We start from the raw sequence: 21,895 nt of genomic DNA, 5'->3' as shown, positions 1-21,895 counted from the left end.
AGCATTCAAATCATGCTTTGAAAACACTACTTGCTTATCCCGATTTCAATTCAATCTGTCTTTGGAAACCGCTTAAGAGAGTGAGTGCACCATTCCCAGAGAAACTGCCATACTGGGCTGATACGTGGAGTGAAGTGAGCAAGCTCTTTTTCCATCTCCCTGTTCTAAAAATCCATTTAATATATGGTCCCCAGATAGGGGACGTATCAGATATTAAACTGATAAGAACAGATACTACACTTGATCTTAGCCAAAAGGCCGAGAAGCGATAACCAGAAATGGTTTGCCGCTTGCAAGGCCACAGGGCTTAAGACAGGCACCCATTGTGGAGAATGACACAGACACCACCCTGAGGAAGACATTCAAACCAAGTCTGGGCGCATAACAAAAGCGCAGGCGGCTGATTTTTTTTTTTTTTTTTTCCCCCAGGATTCCACTCCACGCGCTTTTAATTTGCATAGGCCAACCCCTTTTTTGTTAGGCCACCCTCCCCTCACGGTCAAACGCGCTTCAGTACTAGGAAAGAGGCCAGAGGAGCACTGCTCCTACACCGCCCCCTCTACTACCCTCCCTAAATGAAAGGTCTTGCTTTAAGGCTGTGTGCACACGCTGCGGATTGGCCGCTACAGACACGCAGCAGTTTTAGCTGCGGTGTACAGTACCATTCATTTGAATGGGTAAAAAAAAACGCTGTGCCGACGCTGCGGAAAAAACCGCGCGGATTTGCTGCGGTTTTGAATCCGCAGAAAGAATTGCATGTCAATTCTTTCTGTGGAAAACGCTGCGGGTTCCTATCTCCACCATTGTGGAGATAGTGAATCCGCAGGACCAAACCGCAGGCAAAACCGCAGATAATCCGCAGGTCTTTGGACCTGCGGATTATCTGCGGTTTTTGCTAAATCCGTGCGGATTAATCCGCAGCGGAATCCGCAGCGTGTGAACGTGGCCTAACTCTCCTGGTGCCAGATATTGTAACCAGGAGGCGAGCATGGCCCACCTGTCTGCTCAGGCTCACTCAGCAGACTGAAGCTGAATACTACTGCGCAGCTGCTACAGACTGTGGGCTGCCCATTGTGACACGTGGTCCCATTGTGAGACGTGGTCGAACACATCCAAGCATTGTGTGCTATGAATGGCATGATTCCTATCACAGTGTTCCATGGATGGACACATCCTATTTACTGCAGGCAAGCAGCGCACCTAGCTGCTGCTGCTGCTACAAGCCACTAGAATACCGTCCGTCTGTCAGACAGGTGGACGTAGGCAGAACATTCAAATAACTCGCCAGATAAATCGTTGCTTTTCCATTTTATTCATATATGAATTAATTCAAAATTGAACAGTAAATTTCAAAGTTGGAAGGCCACAAGAGGGGGACAATGTTTCAAAAATGAAGCGACATATCATTGCATGAGGGATGTGGTAGGAATTGAATGCTTGAATTAAGACTGGGGAAGTTCTGAGGCGAAGGGGCTGCAGGCCTTGTAGCAGGTGGGTGTGCAGAAATGTAGCTATCCAAAGCCAAACACATTACTGCAGCTTGTCACACCTATACCTACCAAACAGCAAAGGCCAAGATAGATCATTATTTTACGGACACATTGAATACAGTGCAATGCCTCCCATATAGCGGTGAATAAGAGTAGTAGTAGTAGTAGTAGTAGTAGTAGTAGAAGAGTTGGTCAAGTTAAATCAAGGCTAAGGAATTGGAAATGTGCAACTTGGACCAAGAAAAACTAATTGCAGAGCAGCGACATTGGAAAAAAGCATTCAAATCATGCTTTGAAAACACTACTTGCTTATCCCGATTTCAATTCAATCTGTCTTTGGAAACCGCTTAAGAGAGTGAGTGCACCATTCCCAGAGAAACTGCCATACTGGGCTGATACGTGGAGTGAAGTGAGCAAGCTCTTTTTCCATCTCCCTGTTCTAAAAATCCATTTAATATATGGTCCCCAGATAGGGGACGTATCAGATATTAAACTGATAAGAACAGATACTACACTTGATCTTGAGCGGCGGCGACGACGACGACGGGTGCAAAAACAAGCGTCTATATCTGTTAACCAAGCTGTATAGCATTTTAAAGACAAAAGCCTCTATTAATAAAGTTTTAAAACTTTTACTGCCATGCTATTTGAAACTGCTAACACAATTACGGAGACTTCAGCAGCACGTCATTAAGCTACTCTATAATTATTTTAATTTTTGTTAATTTATTCATAAACATCAGCATATCTAAAATCTTATTTATGCTTTTACCCGTTGCTATTTTGCTGTGTCAAGTATATTATTTCTCTCTCTCTCTCCAACTAAAATAGACTGCACTGACAATGGAATCAACATATAAGGTCTCAAACACTAACTCAATTTTTTTTGGTGGGAAAGTTAAACGCATGTGTATTGAATATGGTTTTAAAAATTTTTTTCTTGTATTTTGAGTTGTTGGTTTGGAAATCTATACTTGCCTAAACTACTGTGAAGCAATTAATTGGATGAAAGGCAAAAGTTTTATACAGACATATGTCACTAATTTTAGGCACTGTGTGATCCATACTGAAATTTTAGCATCTCTCAGTGGGATGACTATTCATTATAGTATTCATAAGGAGACAAAACACAAAAGACACACACATATATTGGTACTTTGTGCTTTCATGTAATAATCATTTGTCTTTGGTTTACATTATTATTAGATGTAATCTTTTTGCTGACACTATAGTATAGCGCTATAGTGCATTAACCCATTAACTACCTGGGGTATTACATTTTTCGAATTTCTGTGTTTTTTGGCCTCCCCTTTCTTCCCAGACATAATTTATTTCTTTATAAACATTTTTGGTCAACCATGTAAGGCCTAGGGCTTGTTTTTGTGGAGCAAGTTGGAATTTTAAACCACAACATTACTTTTACTATAGCATGCACTGGAACACGGTAAAAAAAAAGAAAAGTATTAATACATATAAAAAGGTCAATTCAACTTTTTTTTTCTTGGGTTTTACATACGACTAACTAAATTATAAAAATGACCTGCCATCCATTATAATTCTCAAGGTATATCATTACAAGTTCACAGACTAAGGAGTTATTTTTTGGACTAACGAGCTAAATTTGTTTTGGATAACATTGTAGTTAGTGTAGATTTGATTAATTGCACACTATTATATTACATGTTATTGTATTTTATTGCATTTTATTGCAATGTATGTAGCCTAGTGGCAAAATAAAGGAATTCTGAATTTTTAATATTTTTTCTCCCCCATTAGCTATCAGCTTAACTCTTTTTTTCAGACTGATAGATCATGCGATTATGAACACAGTGATACCAAATAGGTCTATATTTGAAGCTTTTGAGTTTTTATGTTGGAATGTAGTGAAAGGGGGGGTGATTTCATCTTTTATATTTATAAAATTTAAAATAATTTTTAGTTACATTTTTTTACATAATTTGCTATATTGCAATAGTCTACATAGGAAACTAGAAACTACAGTATCTTCAGAGCTCCTTCTACATACAGGTGAGTATCAGATCACTTATGTGTAGCTCAAATGCTCACTTGAAATGAACGCCAACCACAGGGCATGTAGGGCACCCCTGTGGTCTGGCTTCCACAATACTATCGCCCTTCTAATCAGTAGTGACCTCTCTAATCAGTTGTGGTATCATGTCTGGAAGTAGCTGGAGAGCCCTACTGTAACTACACCATGTATCCACATAAAAGCTCATCCATGACCAGAAGGGGGAGCACAAGCCCATAGTATGTAGGGTGACTGCCTTTTCTGGATGGCAGGAAAGAGTAGAGTGGAGAGTAGTGTAGTGTAGTGTACTGCAGTGTGGAGGAAGGGAACCAAAAAAAGAGCACATGGAGATTCCCGGTGCTGAAGCTATCAAAAGCTCACCATAGGATTTGTCAAAGAGAGTAGGGGGGAGGGAACAGACTCCAGGGCGACCAGCGAATGCCAATCCTGAAGCAGAATCTGGAGACCTGGGTACTGCGGGTCCTCAGGTCACCCCTTAGAGCATTAGAAGCACCGCATAATAGAGGGTTCAGAGCTGGGACAGAGAACAGCTTCCAAAGATGACGCAATGTAGACTGGCTGTAGATGCCATAGAGAGCACAAGCAAGGATTACAGATCAGCTCATAAGCTGTTGAATCTTCAAAGAGATTACATAGAAAGGAAGGCTCTTTCTAAGCACTTAGTCTGCATCCAAAATGGTCAGACCTCCAACCTAGTGACCAGAAGCCCTGGACTCATCATACATCTAACATCAGTAAAAGTAAAGACTGAATTCCTTTTCCCTCCTTGCTTCTTTCTGCTACACTGCTCCTTACATCCCCCATCATCAATCACCCCAGGTACATGCTTTTGCTCAGGAGATTAATCCTTCTTGCTGCATTAACATCTACCCCCCCCCCATGGGGACCTGTTGTGAGTTCATTTTCCCCTTCGTCACTGAGGTATGGTGAACTCCCTATTCTGGTAAAGGAATTTCCCACGCAGCAATGGCATAAAATGAGACTAGGGACTTTTTTTTTTTAAGTGGCGGAGGAATACAGTGCGGAAGGATACCTACCTTCCGTCATTGGATTCCTGCAGCCCGTAGAGAGCGGCAGCATCAGCTGATGCTGCAGTTCTCTACCCAAGATCGTCGTGGGACACACTCGTGGACTGCTTCGGATCATGGGTGAGTATTTTTGTGGTTTGTTATGTTAATATTTATTCCGTAAAAGACAATGGCTTCGGGGAACAATGTGACAAGTATTGGTAAGTATGTTACTCTATGTTATATGTACTGTATGTCTATGTATGTATTGTATGAATGTATTGTATGTAGCATGCATGTAGTATGTATGTAGTATGTATGTAGCATGTAGTATGTATGTAGCATGCATATAGTATATATGTAGTATGTATGTAGTATATATGTAGCATGTAGTATGTATGTAGCATGCATGTAGTATGTATGTAGCATGCATGTAGTATGTATGTAGTATGTATGTAGCATGTAGTATGTATGTAGCATGCATGTAGTATGTATGTAGCATGCATGTAGTATGTAGCATGTATGTAGTATGCATGTAGTATATATATAGTATGTATGTAGTATGTATGTAGCATGTAGTATGTATGTAGCATGTAGTATGTATGTAGCATGCATGTAGTATGTATGTAGCATGCATGTAGTATGTATGTAGCATGCATGTAGTATGTATGTAGTATGTATGTAGCATGCATGTAGTATGTATGTAGCATGCATGTAGTATGTATGTAGCATGCATGCAGTATGTATGTAACATGCATATAGTATATATGTAGTATGTATGTAGCATGTAGTATGTATGATCATATATGTAGTATGTAGTATGTATGTAGCATGCATGTAGTATGTAGCATATATGTAGTATGCATGTAGTATATATGTAGTATGTAGGTTGCATGCATGTAGTATATATGTAGTATGTATGTTGCATGCATGTAGTATATATGTAGTATGTATGTTGCATGCATGTAGTATATATGTAGTATGTAGTATATATGTAGCATGTAGTATGTAGCATGCATGTAGTATGTAGCATGTATGTAGTATGCATGTAGTATATATGTAGTATGTATGTTGCATGCATGTAGTATATATGTAGTATGAATGTAGCATGTATGTAGTATGTAGCATGTATGTAGCATGCATGTAGTATGCATGTTGCATGTAGTATATATGTAGTATGTATGTTACATGTAGTATATATGTAGTATGCATGTTGTATGCATGTAGCATGTATGTAGCATGTAATTTTTTTTTTTTTTTACATTCAACACATTAGCCGGATGATGGGACTACTACTGTCCCATCATTGGCTAATGTGTCAATCACTGTCATGGTAGCAGGCATCGCCCGATGGGACTTGTAGTCCCATCGGACGATGCCTGCACAGACCCCCGAAGCCTGCACAGACCACCGGCAGGCCGGCACAGCCCCCCGGCAGGCCGGCACAGACCACCGGAGCCTGCACAGAGAGACCCCCTGGCAGGCCAGCACAGCCCCCCGAAAGGCCCATACAGACCCCAGAGAGGCTGTACAAGGCAAAAATAGGGTTTTTCTTATTCCGATACCGGAAGTCCCATAGACTTGAATGGGACTTCCGGTATCGGAATCGGCGATACCGATAATTTTTTTTAAGATCGGCCGATCCATTTCCGATCCGATACTTTGAAGTATCGGACGGTATCGCTCAACTCTAATTACGAACAACATCAGAAAGGAGTTAATGTTACTGTCTAGAATGAAATTCATATTACTGGACCAATAATTACCACATTGATGAACATAGAGTGACAACACTCTAAAAAATATTTGATAACCATATTAATACAAATATTATTCTGTCATGGCACATGCGTTGATGCATTGGCACATGCGTTCAACCTTTTAAAAAGGACAGATTTATACATGGTTACATCTTTTGAGAAAGGTGCAGGGAATACAGGAGGTTAAAATTAATATATATATATATATATATATATATATACATACATACATACATACATACATACATACATACATACAGTTGTGCTAAAAAATTAACATACCCTTTAAAGAAGTTTTGCTTTCTTGGCCTTTCAGAGAATGTGAATGGTAACACCAAAACTTTTTCTCCAGTCATGGTTTGTGGTTGGGTGAAACCATTTATTGTCAAAATACTGTGTTTTCTAAATCATAATGACAACCAACCCAAAACATCCAAATGACACTGATCTAATGATTAAATACCCTTGTGATTTTAGCATGATAATATGCACAGAATTTGACACAAATGGGTTTGCATGGCTACTAAAGGTAACACCCCCACCTGTAAACTGTTTGCTTGCAATCAGTGTCTGCATAAATGCTGAATGAGATTATGAGATACAGACAGGCTCTTGCATCTTTCATCCACTCACAATGTTTCTGGATTGTGAATCATGAGAAAGCGAAAACATGGTCAGCGGATCTACGGGAAAAGGTAGCTGAACTGTGTAAAATAAGAAAGGGATACAAAAAGATGTTCAAAAAATTGATAATGCCAGTCAGCAGTATTCAAAATCTGATTAACAAATGGAAAATCAGGGTCTGGCTCACTATGTAAAAACAAAACCATGATCAGGTAGGCAGCCAATAAAACTTTTGTCCACATGTGGTAATAGCAGGAACACAGGATGCAGTGATGAGACGCGAGACAGATATGACTTTAAACTTTAACTTTTATAGATAAATGCCGTTAAGGCTATTGTTACGCAACTAACAGAGCCAATACACAAACAAGGATTGGGAGAACACGACTAATTCGGCAAAAACCGAGCTGGAGTGAGGCAGCCATCTTATTTTGTCAGTAAGCTCGGCGCCGTCTCCCTGCAGTCCAACGAGAGTCTCCCTCCTGTCGCTGTCCTCTCTGGTAGCTGCTCGTGGTTCTCACTCCTTGGCCCTCACCAAGTCTCCACCTCCTTCCCTCTCGTTCTGCTGACTCACACACACACAGTCTGGCCCTCTCCGCCCCTCTTCTCTTGACTCCTCCCCTAACTGCCCTGTCAGTCTCAGCGGTCCATCCCATCCCCTAGCTCTGCTCCCAGGAAACAGATACCCCAGGAACCTAGAAGATGGTCCCCCTCGGTTATTGTCCAGGTACTCGGCGTAGGCCTCTCCTCCTAACCACAAATGACAGGAAAATTTATCGCATCTAGTGATGAGCAAACGTGTACTTGCCCGAGTATCACCGTACTCGGTGTACTTGCCCGCCGAGCAACATGCCAGCTCATATCTTTGTGTGCTCAAAGTTTGGCCAGTTTACGGCTGTTTTCTTTTTTGGAGTTTAGAGCTGTTTTCTTTTCTGCGTGCAGCTCATATCTGTGTGCGCTCTCTCAAAGTTTGTCCCGCTTACAGCTGTTTTCTTTTTGGGTCCCGGGGTATAACTGGACTTATATAAAACAGTTTTTCAAGCAAAAAATTTATAAAAAATACAGGCCTCATTTATCCTTGCCAAAAATTGGGCCATTTTAGCCCTATACATTGTATTTTATTTGCAGTCTGTTATAGTACTTATTAAATCTGATAAGACAAATCACATTTTAAACTAAAGGACAGATATGTAAAAGTGTGGTTTTCCATTACACGTATCACATACAAGTTGCCTCACAAATCACCTTTTTCTATTGAACATGTCTAATATTCTAGTCCATTTACAATGGCCAAGGCGTGTGGCAAGGGATGGGGAAGTGGACGTGATGGTGATGGCAGGCCAAGGACGTGGGCAAGCTGAAATTGGGGCCACCAAAAACACCCACATCTTCTAGTTGGACCTTAGTGTACAAGGTCCTAGGAGACCGCGGCAAGACAGCACTATTGAAACCCGAGCAGTGTGAAAAGGATGTTAGTTGGATAGTGGATAATACTTCCAGTTTCTTATCCACCACCAGTAGACTGTCTTCAACACGGTCAAGTCACAGTTGACGTGAATCAGTACCGCATATTCCTTACCCTGCCTGATCCTCCTTCCTCCCACCATGCTGAGTGCCCGGAGACAATTGATCCCACACTTGGACACTCGAAGCGCTGAAGAGCTGTTCAGTTTTCCATTTGGAGATTCGTGCCTCTCGCCCGGTCCACTTGAAGGAAGGGGGGAAGATGATATTCCATGTAGTGATGCACAAATCTTTGAGCAGCCACGGTCACAAGAGGTGGACGATGATGACACAATTGCTGGAAAGTCAGGAGGCCCAGGGTGGGAAAGTGGAAGATGAGGTGGTGGATGATGTAGTAACAGACCCAACCTTGCAGGAGGACATGCACAGCGAGGACAGCAGCACACAGGGGGAGGTAGGGGTCGCAACACTTCAGGCACGATGAAGCAGTGTGGTGGCTGCAGACAGAAGGCGTGCAACCATTCCCCATAACACCAACCGGATGGAAGTTGCCAGTCAAACTGAACTGTTAGTTCTTCACGAGTCTGGTTATTTTTAAAAGACTCTGCCGATAACCCATTTGTAACACCTGTCATGCTAGCATCAGCAGGGGGTAGTAGTAGCAGCAAAACTACCAGCCTTACCTACCACCACCAGCATGATCAGGCACATGACAGCAAAGCAACCGATTTTGTGGGCCCAAACCCAGGCTCCAGGAGCAGTGTCTGCTGGTGACACAACACTGCAAACCCAGGCTCCAGGAGCAGTGTCTGCGGGTGACACAACACTGCTTCATGCACTGTTGTGCATGCAAGCCAATCCCCTGTCCACGGTGCATGCGAAGCCTCCTGCCCTGCACCTGCTGTTGGCCACAGTCAAATACTAGCATCATCAAGCACGTCCACGTCCTTGTCCCAGAGCAGCCTTCAATTTTCCATACCCAAGTAATTGGAACATAAGCGTAAATACGCAGCCAATGCCGCACAGGCCACAGTACTCAATTCTCATATTTCTTGTCTGCTTATGGGCGAAATGTTGCCTTTTAAGCTCATGGAGATGGAAGCTTTCTGCAACCTGATGGCTGCTGTCCCAAGGTACTTGGTTCCCAGCCGCCACTATTTCTCCCGCTATGCCATCCCGGCATTACACAAGCACATGTCCCACAACATTACCCGTGCCCTCAACAATGCAGTTACTGGGAAAGTACACCTAACCACGGACACGTGGACAAGTGATTGTGGCCAGGGACGTTACATCTCGCTGACGGCACACTGGGTTAAAATAGTGGATGCCGGGTCCCAGTCAGACATTGGGATGGAACACGTCCTCTCGGCCCCAAGGATGGTGGGCCCTATCTCAATCAGGGTTGCCCCCACTGTGTACAGCTCTTCCACCTCCTGCTTTTCAGCCTCCATGTCTGAAAGGAGCACATCAGTCACAAGCTGGAAGCGCTAGCTACAGCAAAAGCAAAGCGGCAACAGACTGTCTGTGCTGAAGCTAATTTCCTTAGGTGACAAACCGCACAATGCTGAAGATTTGTTGACAGCAGGCAGATGTGTGGCTAACACCACTGAATTTCCAGCCCGGCATGGTTGTGTGTGATAATGGCAGGAACCTTTTGGCAGCTCTGACAAACTGACACACGTACCATGCATGGCCCATGTGCTGAAACTCGTTGTTCAACATTTCTAAAAAACTATCCAGAGATGCCGGGTCTGCTGGTTAAAGTATGCCGACTGTGTGTACATTTTAGAAAGTCAGCTACAGCTTCAGCCGCCCTTGCTGTACTTCTGCAGCGATTGCAGATCCCGGCTCACCGACTGGTGTGTGACACACACGTTGGAACTCTACACTTCATGTGTTGGAAAGGATTTGTGAGCAGAAGTGGACAGTTGTTGAATGCATCAACAAGGCCATCATGTTTCAGGTTTGACAACACACATAAGACTGGACATGGATGTCAGGCACATGTAAAACTTTAAGGAGTCCACCACCAAGATGGTCAGCGGTGATGACGCCATAATTAGCATCACTATCCCGCTCATCTTCATTCTGAAAAGCTCTCTGATCACAATGATAGATGATGCATTGCAGTCAGAGCATGAGGACATGGATCAAGGAACCATACGAGGTGATCCACGAGGACATGGATCAAGGGACCATACAAGGTGATCACACACAGCTCAGCATCATGTGATCCCAACGTGGATTGGTTGATGAGGAGGAGGAAGAGGAAGAAGAGGAGCTACTTTCATGTGCTATAAACGGGACTACAACCACAACTGTCATACCATCTGTTCAGCGTGGATGGTCTGAGGATGGAGGAGGAGGAGGACTCCTTGGTCAGTCGTCCTGTTGTTGAGGACACAGAAGGTTTGCCTGTTACCAGTCTGGCACGCATGGCTGACTTTATGCTGCACTGCCTTTCCTGTGACCCTCGTATTGTCAAAATATTTCATAACAGTCATTACTGGCTAGTGACACTTTTAGACACACGCTACAAGGATAACTTTGTATCTCTTGTTCCAGAGGCAGACAGGTGTACCAAAATGGTGCAGTACCATAGGGCCATCATTGCAGAGTTATTTAAAAAAATTCCCTTCTCAAAACGCAAGCAGTGGAGACAACATTTTGTTGGCCTACCAAGACAGGTGACACACAAGTCCATTCCAGCAGAGGCAGGGGAACACTGGAAAGTTCTGGGACAGTTTTGTAAGACCCTACCATCGCCCATGCACTGTGGCGCAAGGTAATCTCACAAGGAATACAATCTTTTCTAAGATGCTGAGGGAGTACCTTGCTGACCATACCAACATCCTCTGTGAATCCTCTTTACCTTTCAATTATTGGGTATCCAAGCTGGACACATTGCATGACCTGGATCTCTACATCCTGGCCTGCTCTGCTGCTAGCATTTTGTCCGAGAAGGTTTTTAGTGCTGGTGGTGGCATTATCACAGATAAGCGCATTCGCCTTTCTATGGAAAATGCAGACAGGCTGACTCTTATAAAAATGAACAAGGGATGGATTGGGCCTGACTTTGCGACACCACAAAATGATGACAGCGAAGCATAAACTCCAATGTAGTGTGTGAGGTGTGTTCACATGCACCTCTTCACAACCAAACATGGATATATGCTTCGTGTTTTTTGCTATTTAGTGTCCTCCTCATCCTCACTGTCCACCACCTCTTAAAAAAACACAGGTTGAACAGATTCAATCATGCTCCGGCCACTCTATGTTTTTGCAAGGGTGTTATGATGGCCATCACAAAAAATGAAAAAAAATTTACACCTCCATGGGGGGGACCCGCTCCTAGAAATTGGCCCTATTTTTTAAACAGGCCTTTCTCCAAGTCTCATCATTCATCGCCACTAGATCAAAAGGGTTTATGTCTTCCAAGAGGCTACCACCAGTGTCGAATTTGTTACAAGGGTGGTGGTTTTGCTGGCCATTAAATACTTGTTCTGCCAAAGGTTGAGTAGAAGCATAGAATCATAGAATCGTAGAGTTGGAAGGGACCTCCTGGACCATCTGGTCCAACCCCCTGCTCAAAGCAGGATTCGCTAAATCATCCCAGTCAGATGTCTGTCCAGCCTCTGTTTGAAGACTTCCATTGAAGGAGAAGTCACCACTTCTCGTGGCAGCTTATTCCACTCATTGATCACTCTAACTGTCAAAAAGTTTTTTCTAATATCTAATCTGTGTCTCCTCCCATTCAGTTTCATCCCATTGCTTCTAGTCTTTCCTTGTGCAAATGAGAATAAAGTTGATCCTTCTACAATGTGACAGCCCTTTAGATATTTGTAGACAGCTATTAAGTCTCCTCTCAGTCTTCTCTTTTGCAAACTAAACAATCCCAAATCCTGCAACCTTTCCTCATAACACAGGATTTGCAGACCGGTCACCATTCTGGTTGCTCTTTTCTGAACTTGCTCCAGTTTGTTGATGTCTTTTTTAAAATGTGGTGCCCAAAACTGGACACAATATTCCAGATGAGGTCTGACCAAAGAGGAGTAGATAATGACTTCACGTGATCTAGACTGTATGCTTCTGTTAATACATCCTAGAATTGCATTTGCCTTTTTTGCTGCTGCATCACACTGTTGACTCATATTCAGTCTGTGATCTATTAGTATACCCAAGTCTTTTTCACATGTGCTGTTGCTTAGCCCTATTCCTCCCATTCTGAATATGCTTTTTTCATTTTTATTGCCCAGATGTAGTACTTTGCATTTTTCCCTGTTCAAAACCATTCTGTTAGTTGCTGCCCACTTCTCCAGTTTATTTATGTCTTTTTGAATCCTCTCTCTTCTCTAGTATTAGCTATCCCTCCTAGCTTTGTGTCATCAGCAAATTTAATCAGTTTACCCTCAATTCCTTCATCTAAATCATTGATAAAGATGTTGAATAATACAGGGCCCAGGACAGAGCCCTGTGGTACCCCACTTGAGAGATTCTTCCAACTGGATGTGCAGCCATTTACGACCACTCTTTGGGTCTGATCACTAAGCCAGTTATGAATCCACCTAACAGTTGCCTTGTCCATTCCATACTTAGTCATTTTTTCAATAAGTATTGTATGAGATACTTTGTCAAATGCTTTGTTGAAGTCAAGATATACTATATCTACAGCATTTCCTTGATCCACCCAATCAGTGATTCCGTCATAGAAGGAAATTAAGTTAGTCTGACATGACTTATTAGTTACAAACCCATGCTGACTCTGTTTAATCACGTCATTCTTATCCAGGTACTGACATACATGTTGTTTAATAATTTGTTCAAAGATCTTTCCTGGTATAGAAGTCAGACTCACCGGCCTATAGTTGCCTGGTTCCACCTTCTTCCCCTTTTGAAGATAGGAACAACATTTGCTCTTCTCCAGTCTTCTGGGACTTCTCCTGTTCTCCAAGAATTTTCAAAGATTATGGAGAGGGGTTCAAAAATTTCTTCTGCTATCTCCTTCAATACTCTGGGGTGTAATTCATCTGGACCTGGAGACTTGAATTCATTTAGGTTAGCTAAGTGTTTCCTAACTATCTTTCTGTTTATAGATATCCTGGATTCTTCTATTCCTTTAATAGGACAGTGAAGAACAGTTGATGTTACATTTCCTTTCTGAGAGAAAACAGATGCTAAATAGGAATTTAAAAGTTCGGCCTTCTCAATATCCTGTCTTACCATTTCATCATTTTCATCCTGTAAAAATCCTATAGCATCTTTGACTTTTCTTTTACTTTTGACATATCCCCAAAATCCTTTATTATTGCTTTTGACATCTCTTGCAAGCCTCAATTCATTGTCAGCTTTAGATAATCTGATTTGTGCCATGCAGGTTCTGCAGACAGCATTATATTCTTCTTTAGATATGCCTCCCTCTTTCCATTTTATAAACATTTTTTTTTTCCTTTTCAGCATGTGCTTAAGTTCTGTGTTCATCCATCCTGGCTTCCTATTCTTCCCTCTTTTTGGAATTGTTAACAATTGTGCTTTGAGAATTTCATTTTTCAAGATTTCCCATCCTTCCTAGACATTTTTGTCTTTAAGGATATCCAGCCATTGGATCCCTCCAATTCTCTTTCTGAATCCCTTAAAATCTGCCTTTCTGAAATCTAACCTTGACGTCTGAGTCTTCACAGGTCTTCCTCCTCTAGTTATCCAAAATTCTAAAATAGCATGGTCGCTAACTCCTAGGGTCCCAGCCACTTTTACCTCCTCAACCATTTCCTCCCTGTTTATAAGGATTAGATCCAAGGTAGCAGTTCCCCTTGTTTTCTCCCCTACCTTTTGGAAGATGAAGTTGTCAGCAAGAGAGGATAAGAATTTTCTTGACCTGTTAATTTTGCCTGAGAGAGATTCCCAACAAATGTCTGGATAGTTGAAATCTCCCATGACAACTATGTCATATTTTTTGGAGAACTTGGCCATTTGATGAATAAAGAGTTCATCCATATCTTCAGCTTGCACAGGCGGCCTGTAGTAAATGCCTACAATGGTGTCCTTTCCATTGCTCTGTTCTTGTATTCTTACCCAAACAGTTTCCACAGAACTCCCAGTTTCTGAAGTTTCAATCTCTGTGCAGATATACGCGTTTCTAACATACAATGTGACACTTCCTCCTCGTTTATCAAGTCTGTTTCTTGCAAATAAGTTGTATCCTTCTAGTCTTGTATTCCAATCATGTGTATTGTCCCACCAAGTTTCAGTGATTCCAATGACATCATATTTCTTTTCCTGTGTTAGTAGTTCCAATTCTCCTTGTTTGTTGCCCATGCTTTGTGCATTAGTATAGAAACATTTTAGTTTGTGATTGGTTTCTCTTTCTCCAATATTTGTATTATTTAGATTCTTTTGTCTTTGTTCTTCCTTTCCACTTCTAATAGCAGAGTTCTCAATAGCATTTGTCAGGTGTATGGCTTTTTCTGGTCTTTTGCTTCCCTTCCCATGTTGTTCTAGTTTAATGTTTGCCAGCCCATACACCAAGTGTATGGGCATTCCAAGTGTATGAGACCCGCTCCTTTAAATTGGGCTCCTTTAAATTGGGCAAAGTTTAAAATCAGGCCTTCCTACACGTCTCATCATCTGCCGTCACTAGATCACAAGTATTAACGTGTTCCGTGCTGCTACAGCCAGGGTTACAATCCGAACAAGGGGGTTTTTTTTGCTGGGGGTCAAATACTTGTTCTGCCAAAGGTTGAAGTGTACCCCACAGGGGGAAATGTTTCATAGTCAACACACTTAGTGTATGGGCATTCCAAGTCTAGGAGACACGCTCCTTTTTGATGGGACATTTTTTGTTAATAGGCCCTCCTACAGGTTTCTTCCAAGGGGAATTGTGGTTATTGGGGGTGCATATGACTTGGCAGTAGGGCAGGCCTTGCTGTCAATGCATATCAAAACAGGAGTACAAAATGAATAATGCAAAGTGGATTTTTCTGTGCCCATCCAGCATGTGGGTTCAAAGGCTTATTGGGGTGCATATGACTTGGTAGCTGGGAAGGCCTTGCTGTCAATGCATAAGAAAACAGTATATACCAATTTTAAGGCTTAATTCAACAGCACTTCCATAAATGCATCATATCCAAAACAGAAAAATCGGAAGCTTATGGCAAATAGTATTAAAAAAAATCTTTATTAAATACATTAAAATTAATTTAATAAATTTCAGTGGAGATTTAAGTTACAGAAAAACACTGTTCAAAAAGGACAAAACATGTTCCTGAAAAAATGACAAAGTAACAAATAATTTTGTGAATGCCCAGTTACAGAATAATAAATCCTTACTGCGTCACACAGATTATACCAACAATGTTTTTTTAAAAGGAATTCAAAGGACTTTACAAATATGCGCCTATCAGGTGATATAAAGCAACCTCATACACATATGACTAAAGTTAGTAATTAGGTGAGTAAGTGTCACCTGAAGGTTATATCCACAAAGAATGATTATGAAGGGTTTATTTAGCCTGATCCAGGCTAAATAATCCTAATACTGGCTCACATATCAAAAAAAGGCCTCACAAGAGAAAATCAGTAAATCAAGATGAAAAAAATAGCAATTATGCTTATTAGACTGGTATAGAAAAAATATTGTGCTAAAAAGTACAAAAGCTAATAAAGATGGCCTTTAATCAGAGTTTGCAAATGACAATGATACATACATATATCTGAAGTTAATACTCAAATGAGTGGGTGTCACCTGAAAGTTATATCCACAATAGATGATTCATAAAGGGTTAATTGCCTGAAAAAGGCTAAATAGTCCTAATGCTAACTCATATAAAATGAATATGAAGTGCATCTACTAGTAAAAATAGCCACAAATAAAAGCTAGCGGGTAATAGAGACTCAAAGTGAATCAAAACCCATAAGGAGGTATAATATTAGGGCTTATTACAAATATTAACTTGCATAGTTCAACTATTTAGTAGCAGTGGCCCATAAAAGAGGCTAATCACGATCATTAAGATGCTCCACAAATGGAACATGTTACCTGATGAACAGTGCTGTGCCCCAACGTGCGTTTTGCGTACTTGCTTCTTCCTGGGGTGTGTGTTAGGCCTTGCTGTCAATGCATATGAAAACAGAATGGGAGTACAAAATGAATAATGTGAAGTGGATTTTCCGGTGGCCATCCAATATGTGGCTTGCTCAAAAAAGTTTATTGGGGTGCATGCAACTTTGGGGCAAGACAGGCCTTCTTTGCATTCAATGCAACATTTTTTCTGGAAGCCCTCCTGAACCTCTCGTGAAAGGGGTATTGTGGTGCGTTACAATTCTTGACAGCCCATCCACTCACTGCATAGACAATAAGGCTGTGTGCACACGTTGCGGTTTCTGCTGCGGAATTTGACTAAATCCGCAGGTAAATCTGCAGGTCAAAATACCTGCGATTTATCTGTGGATTTTATGCGGATTGGTCTGCGGTTTTCTGTTGTGGTTTAACACTTGTCATGGAGCAGATGCCAAACCGCTGCGGAATCCGCTCAAAGAAGTGACATGCTGCAGTTTTGAAACGGCAGCAAATCCGCGAGGAAAATTCCGCACCGTGTGCACTGCGTTTTTTTGTTTTTCATAGGTTATAATGGTACTGTAGGATCCGCTGCAAAATCCACAGCTGTGCACACACCCTAACAGTTTAGGACACCCACTGTTTAATTACGGCCCTTTAAGAAGATTATTGCCGCATGATGCATCGGTAAAAATAGGCTCTGTGACTTTAAGAGTCACTCCTTCATAAATGAAACAAGATGTGTCTGCTGTGTCACACACACACACACTTCATGGCCAGCTAGGGTTGTTAAATGTTACAATGATATTTCCAAGTAAATGCATTTGCATTGGTTGAAAACAATGTTAAAGTTGAAAAACGCTTCAAAAATGCTGCATCTGAACATAGCCCAAGTGGGGAAGGAACATTTTGGTCTGGGGTTGGTTAATTATTTTGCCTTAAATACAAGCCATTAATCTGGAATGGATGTCCCTATACATATTTCCTAGCAAAATCCGTTTTGGTTTCGTTTTCGTCTATTTTTTGGTGCACTCCGTTAAAAATGGCATGAAACTCTGACAACATTGTTTAAATCTGTGAACTAGGAGTCAGGAATGATTCCAGGGGCTATCCCCATGATGTCCCCATGTCAACTGAGCAGTGTTTCCATCATTTTCAGTTGTTTTTATACCTTAAAAGGACCCTCCGGGGGGGATCGTGGCAAAAATGCTCCGGTCTCCCATAGACTTACACTGGACTTGTTGTTCTGTCCAAGTACCCGAGTATTCCAATTTGCTCGTCCAGAGCATTTTAGTGCTCGCCCATCACTAATCGTGTTGCATATTCAACTTATTGGCATCACAGATGCCGATACAGTTGAAAGCATTGATGGAGAAGAGCGTGTCGGCTGAAGCTCCCTCTCCTATCACTCTCGCTCTGCTTGTGCGGGTACACGATATTGTCACATCATCGTGCGCCACGATGTGGCAGCAGTGAAGCTGATGAGACCAGAGCCGAGCCTACAGCAGCTCAGGGAATAAGGAGAATAGGTGACTATTGTATATGTGTACTGTGTGTGTTTATATATGTGTACATATACAGTTGTGGCCAAAAGTATTGACACCACTGCAATTTTGTCAGATAATACTCAGTTTCTTCCTGAAATTGATTGCAATCACAAATTTTTTGGTATTATTATCTTCATTTAATTTGTCTTAAATGAAAAAACACAAAAGAGAATGAAGCAAAAAGCAAAACATTGATCATTTCACACATAACTCCAAAAATGGGCCATACAAAAGTATTGGCTCCCTCAGTGTAATACTTGGTTGCACAACCTTTAACCAAAATAACTGCGACCAACCGCTTCCGGTAACCATCAATGAGTTTCTTACAATGCTCTGCTGAAATTTTAGACCATTCTTCTTTGGCAAACTGCTCCAGGTCCCTGATATTAGAAAGGGTGCCTTCTCCAAACTGCCATTTTTAGATCTCTCCACAGGTGTTCTATGGGATTCAGGTCTGGACTCATTGCTGGCCACCTTAGAAGTCTCCAGTGCTTTCTCTCAAACCATTTTCTAGTGCTTTTTGAAGTGTGTTTTGGGTCATTGTCCTGCTGGAAGACCCATGACCTCTGAGGGAGACCCAGCTTTCTCACACTGAGCCCTACATTATGCTGCAAAATTTATTGGTAGTCTTCAGACTTCATAATGCCATGCACACAGTCAAGCAGTCCAGTGCAAGAGGCAGCAAAGCAACCCCAAAACATCAGGGAACCTCCGCCATGTTTGACTGTAGGGACCATGTTTTTTTCTTTGAATGCCTCTTTTTTCTCCTGTAAACTCTATGTTGATGCCTTTGCCCAAAAAGCTCTACTTTTGTCTCATCTGACCAGAGAACATTCTTCCAAAACATTTAGGCTTTTTCAGGTAAGTTTTGGCAAACTCTAGCCTGGCTTTTTTTTTGTCTCGGGGTAAGAAGTGGGGTCTTCCTGGGTCTCCTACCATGCAGTCCCTGTTATGAATAAGTCACCGAAGGAGGAAGGAAAAAACAAAAATACAAGCTAAGTCCTGAAAAACGGAGAGATTGGTAGTTATCGGATTGCAGACCCCTGATCCTAGCCACAACAACTAACAGTAGCCGTGGGGGGTTCCTACGATGCCCTAGACCCCTCGATCACATCCGGAGAACTAAATAGGCCTAAAGAAAGAAAGGGGAAATCTAAACTGCCCCAGAGCAGACCCCAAAGCAATAGGCAGCCCCCCACATATAATGACGGTGAAGCAAGATGAAAACACTAACACAGATAGAAAGATTCTGAGCAAATGATGGGGCCCAAGCTAACTAAAAAGGACAGGATAGAAAAGCAGCTGTCTGCAATCCGTAAAAAACCCTACCAAAAAATGTCCCAACCGTCTGATAGGGATAGGAAAAACAGGCCCTGAAGTCGCTAGGACTTCAAAAAGACTATATCAGCACTCAGGTAAATTCTGAAGACAGAGCAAAGAGAAAAACTGATCAAAGAACAAAAATGGAACTCAGCACACCCCCGACCGGGGATGGCTGAACTCCAAAAAACAAGGTAAACAAAACAAAACTAATAAGTTCAATAGCAGAGCAAAAACTTATCTTTGGGAAGCAGGAGTCAGACTGGTCTCCAAGAATGCAGCAGAGAAATCACCAGCGACTCAGAGGGGCGTCGGCTGCCTTATATCCAGTCAGAAGTTCCTATTACCCAGTCATCATCTACCAGATCAGGTGTTTGGTAATCAGCCTCACTACCTTCCTTCACCAGAAGAGGGAGTTCATCAGACATCGACGGTGAAGGGGAAAATGAACTCACAACAGTACCTCCCCCTTGAGGAGGGGTCACCGAACCCTCATCCACGCCACCAGGGCAATCAGGATGGGCCCAATGAAAGGCATGAACCAACCAATCTTTCGGCATGAATATCGGATGCAGGGACACAATAATTATCCTCCTGGCCATAACCCTTCCATTTAACCAAATACTGTAGTCTCCGTCCAGCCAGGCGAGAATCCAGTATCTTCTCAACCTCATATTCCACATTACCTTCAACCAATACCGGGTCAGGAGGTGCCACCACAGGAACTACTGGCTCAACAAACCTCTTTAACAGAGACTTATTAAACACGTTATGGATCTTAAATGTAACAGGAAGACCCAATCGAAAAGAGACTGGATTAAGAATCTCCAAAATCTTGTAAGGTCCAATAAATCTAGGTTTAAACTTTGGAGAAGCCATCTTCATAGTGATATTCTTTGATGACAACCAAACCATATCACCCACCTTAAACTGGGACCAATGGTCCTATGCCAGTTGGAAAGCCGCTGGGCCTTTTCCTGAGAGAGAGACAACTTATCCACCACTTGGTCTATCCACCACTTGGTCCCAGATCTGGTGCATTCTCTCCACCACAGTGTCAACACCTGGGTAGGCAGAAGGCTCCACCTGCCCTGAAGAGAAGCGAGGATGAAACCCAAAGTTACAAAAAAAAAGGTGACATCAAAGTGGCAGAACTAGCTCTATTATTTAAAGCAAATTCGGCCAAGGGCAAAAATGAAAACCAATCATCCTGATCAGCAGGAATAAAATATCTCAAACACGACTCCAAAGTCTGGTTTGTTCTCTCCATCTGCCCATTGGTCTGAGGGTGAAACGCAGAGGAGAAGGACAACTGAATTCCAAGCTTGGAACAGAAAGTCCTCCAAAATCTAGACACAAACTGAACTCCTCTGTCAGATACAATGTTCTCAGGAATCCCGTGCAAACGAACCACCTGTTGCAAAAACAAGGGCACCAACTCTGAGGAAGATGGCAACTTAGGGAGTGGTACAAGATGGACCATCTTAGAGCATCTATCACAAATCACCCAAATAACAGTCATTCTCTGAGAGACGGGCATATCAGAGATAAAATCCATTGAAATATGGGTCCATGGCCTCCTGGGCACCGGCAAAGGCATCAACAACCCACTAGAGCGAAAACAAGGTTTAGACCGAGAGCAAGTCCCACAGGACTGCACAAAATTCCTGACATCACGAGACAAGGCGGGCCACCAAAAAGACCGACTCACCAAATCTCTAGTACCAAAAATACCTGGATGACCAGCCAATGCAGAGCAATGAACTTCAGACATCACTCTCTTCCTCCACTGGTCAGGAACATACAATTTTACAATGGGACAACGCTCAGGTTTGTCCTCCTTAAATACTTCCAGAGCACGTCTCAAATCGAGCGAGAGAGATGGCAGAAAGAACTACCCCCTCACATAAGATGGTGGCAGGCTTGGTCACAATAGGAGAATCAGCAAAGAAACTCCTAGAGAGGGCGTCTGCCTTGACATTCTTAGTGCCCGGAAGAAAAGAGACCACAAAATCAAAACGTGTGAAAAACAAGGCCCACCTAGCCTGTCTAGGATTCAAGCGTTTGGCCGACTCCAGGTAAATCAAATTCTTGTGGTCAGTGAGGACCATGGCTTGATGTTTAGCTCCCTCCCTCCAACCAATGTCTCCACTCCTCAAATGCCCATTTCATGGCTAACAGTTCCCGATTTCCCACATCATAGTTACGTTCAGATGGAGAGAACTTTCGGGAAAAGAAAGCACAGGGATTCATTTTAGATGTTACAGGATCCTTTTGGGACAAAACAGCTCCTGCACCAATCTCAGAAGCATCCACCTCTACCTGACACGGGAGTGAGACATCAGGTTGCCGCAAAATCGGGACAGAAGTGAATCTTCGCTTCAGCTCCTGAAAGGAAGAAACTGCCTCCGGAGACCAATTCAACACATCAGCACCCTTCTTAGTCAGATCAGTCAATGGCTTGGCAATACTAGAAAATTTTGGTATAAATTTCCGATAAAAATTAGCAAAACCCAAAAACTTCTGGAGGGCCTTCAAAGAAGTGGGCTGAACCCAATCATAAATGGCCTGTACCTTGGC

The 21,895-nt window shown here is 42.4% G+C and overlaps 2 non-coding genes across 2 annotated transcripts; both read right to left on the bottom strand.

Annotated features, from left to right (window-relative positions):
* Window positions 1–79: 79 nt before the first annotated feature.
* On the bottom strand, window positions 80–270 carry LOC141058527 (U2 spliceosomal RNA). Its single transcript, XR_012222216.1, has one exon. It is a non-coding gene; the product is annotated as a U2 spliceosomal RNA (small nuclear RNA).
* A 1,574-nt stretch (window positions 271–1,844) lies between these two features.
* Window positions 1,845–2,032, bottom strand: LOC141058516 (U2 spliceosomal RNA). Its single transcript, XR_012222206.1, has one exon. It is a non-coding gene; the product is annotated as a U2 spliceosomal RNA (small nuclear RNA).
* Window positions 2,033–21,895: the final 19,863 nt, after the last annotated feature.

This window comes from Dendrobates tinctorius, unplaced genomic scaffold, assembly GCF_039654945.1.
Source record: "Dendrobates tinctorius isolate UK_male_01 unplaced genomic scaffold, ASM3965494v1 ptg000212l, whole genome shotgun sequence".
Classification (NCBI taxonomy): Eukaryota; Metazoa; Chordata; class Amphibia; order Anura; family Dendrobatidae; genus Dendrobates; species Dendrobates tinctorius.
The sequence above is the reverse complement of the archived record's forward strand: the minus strand, read 5'-3'. Positions and strand labels throughout refer to the sequence as shown.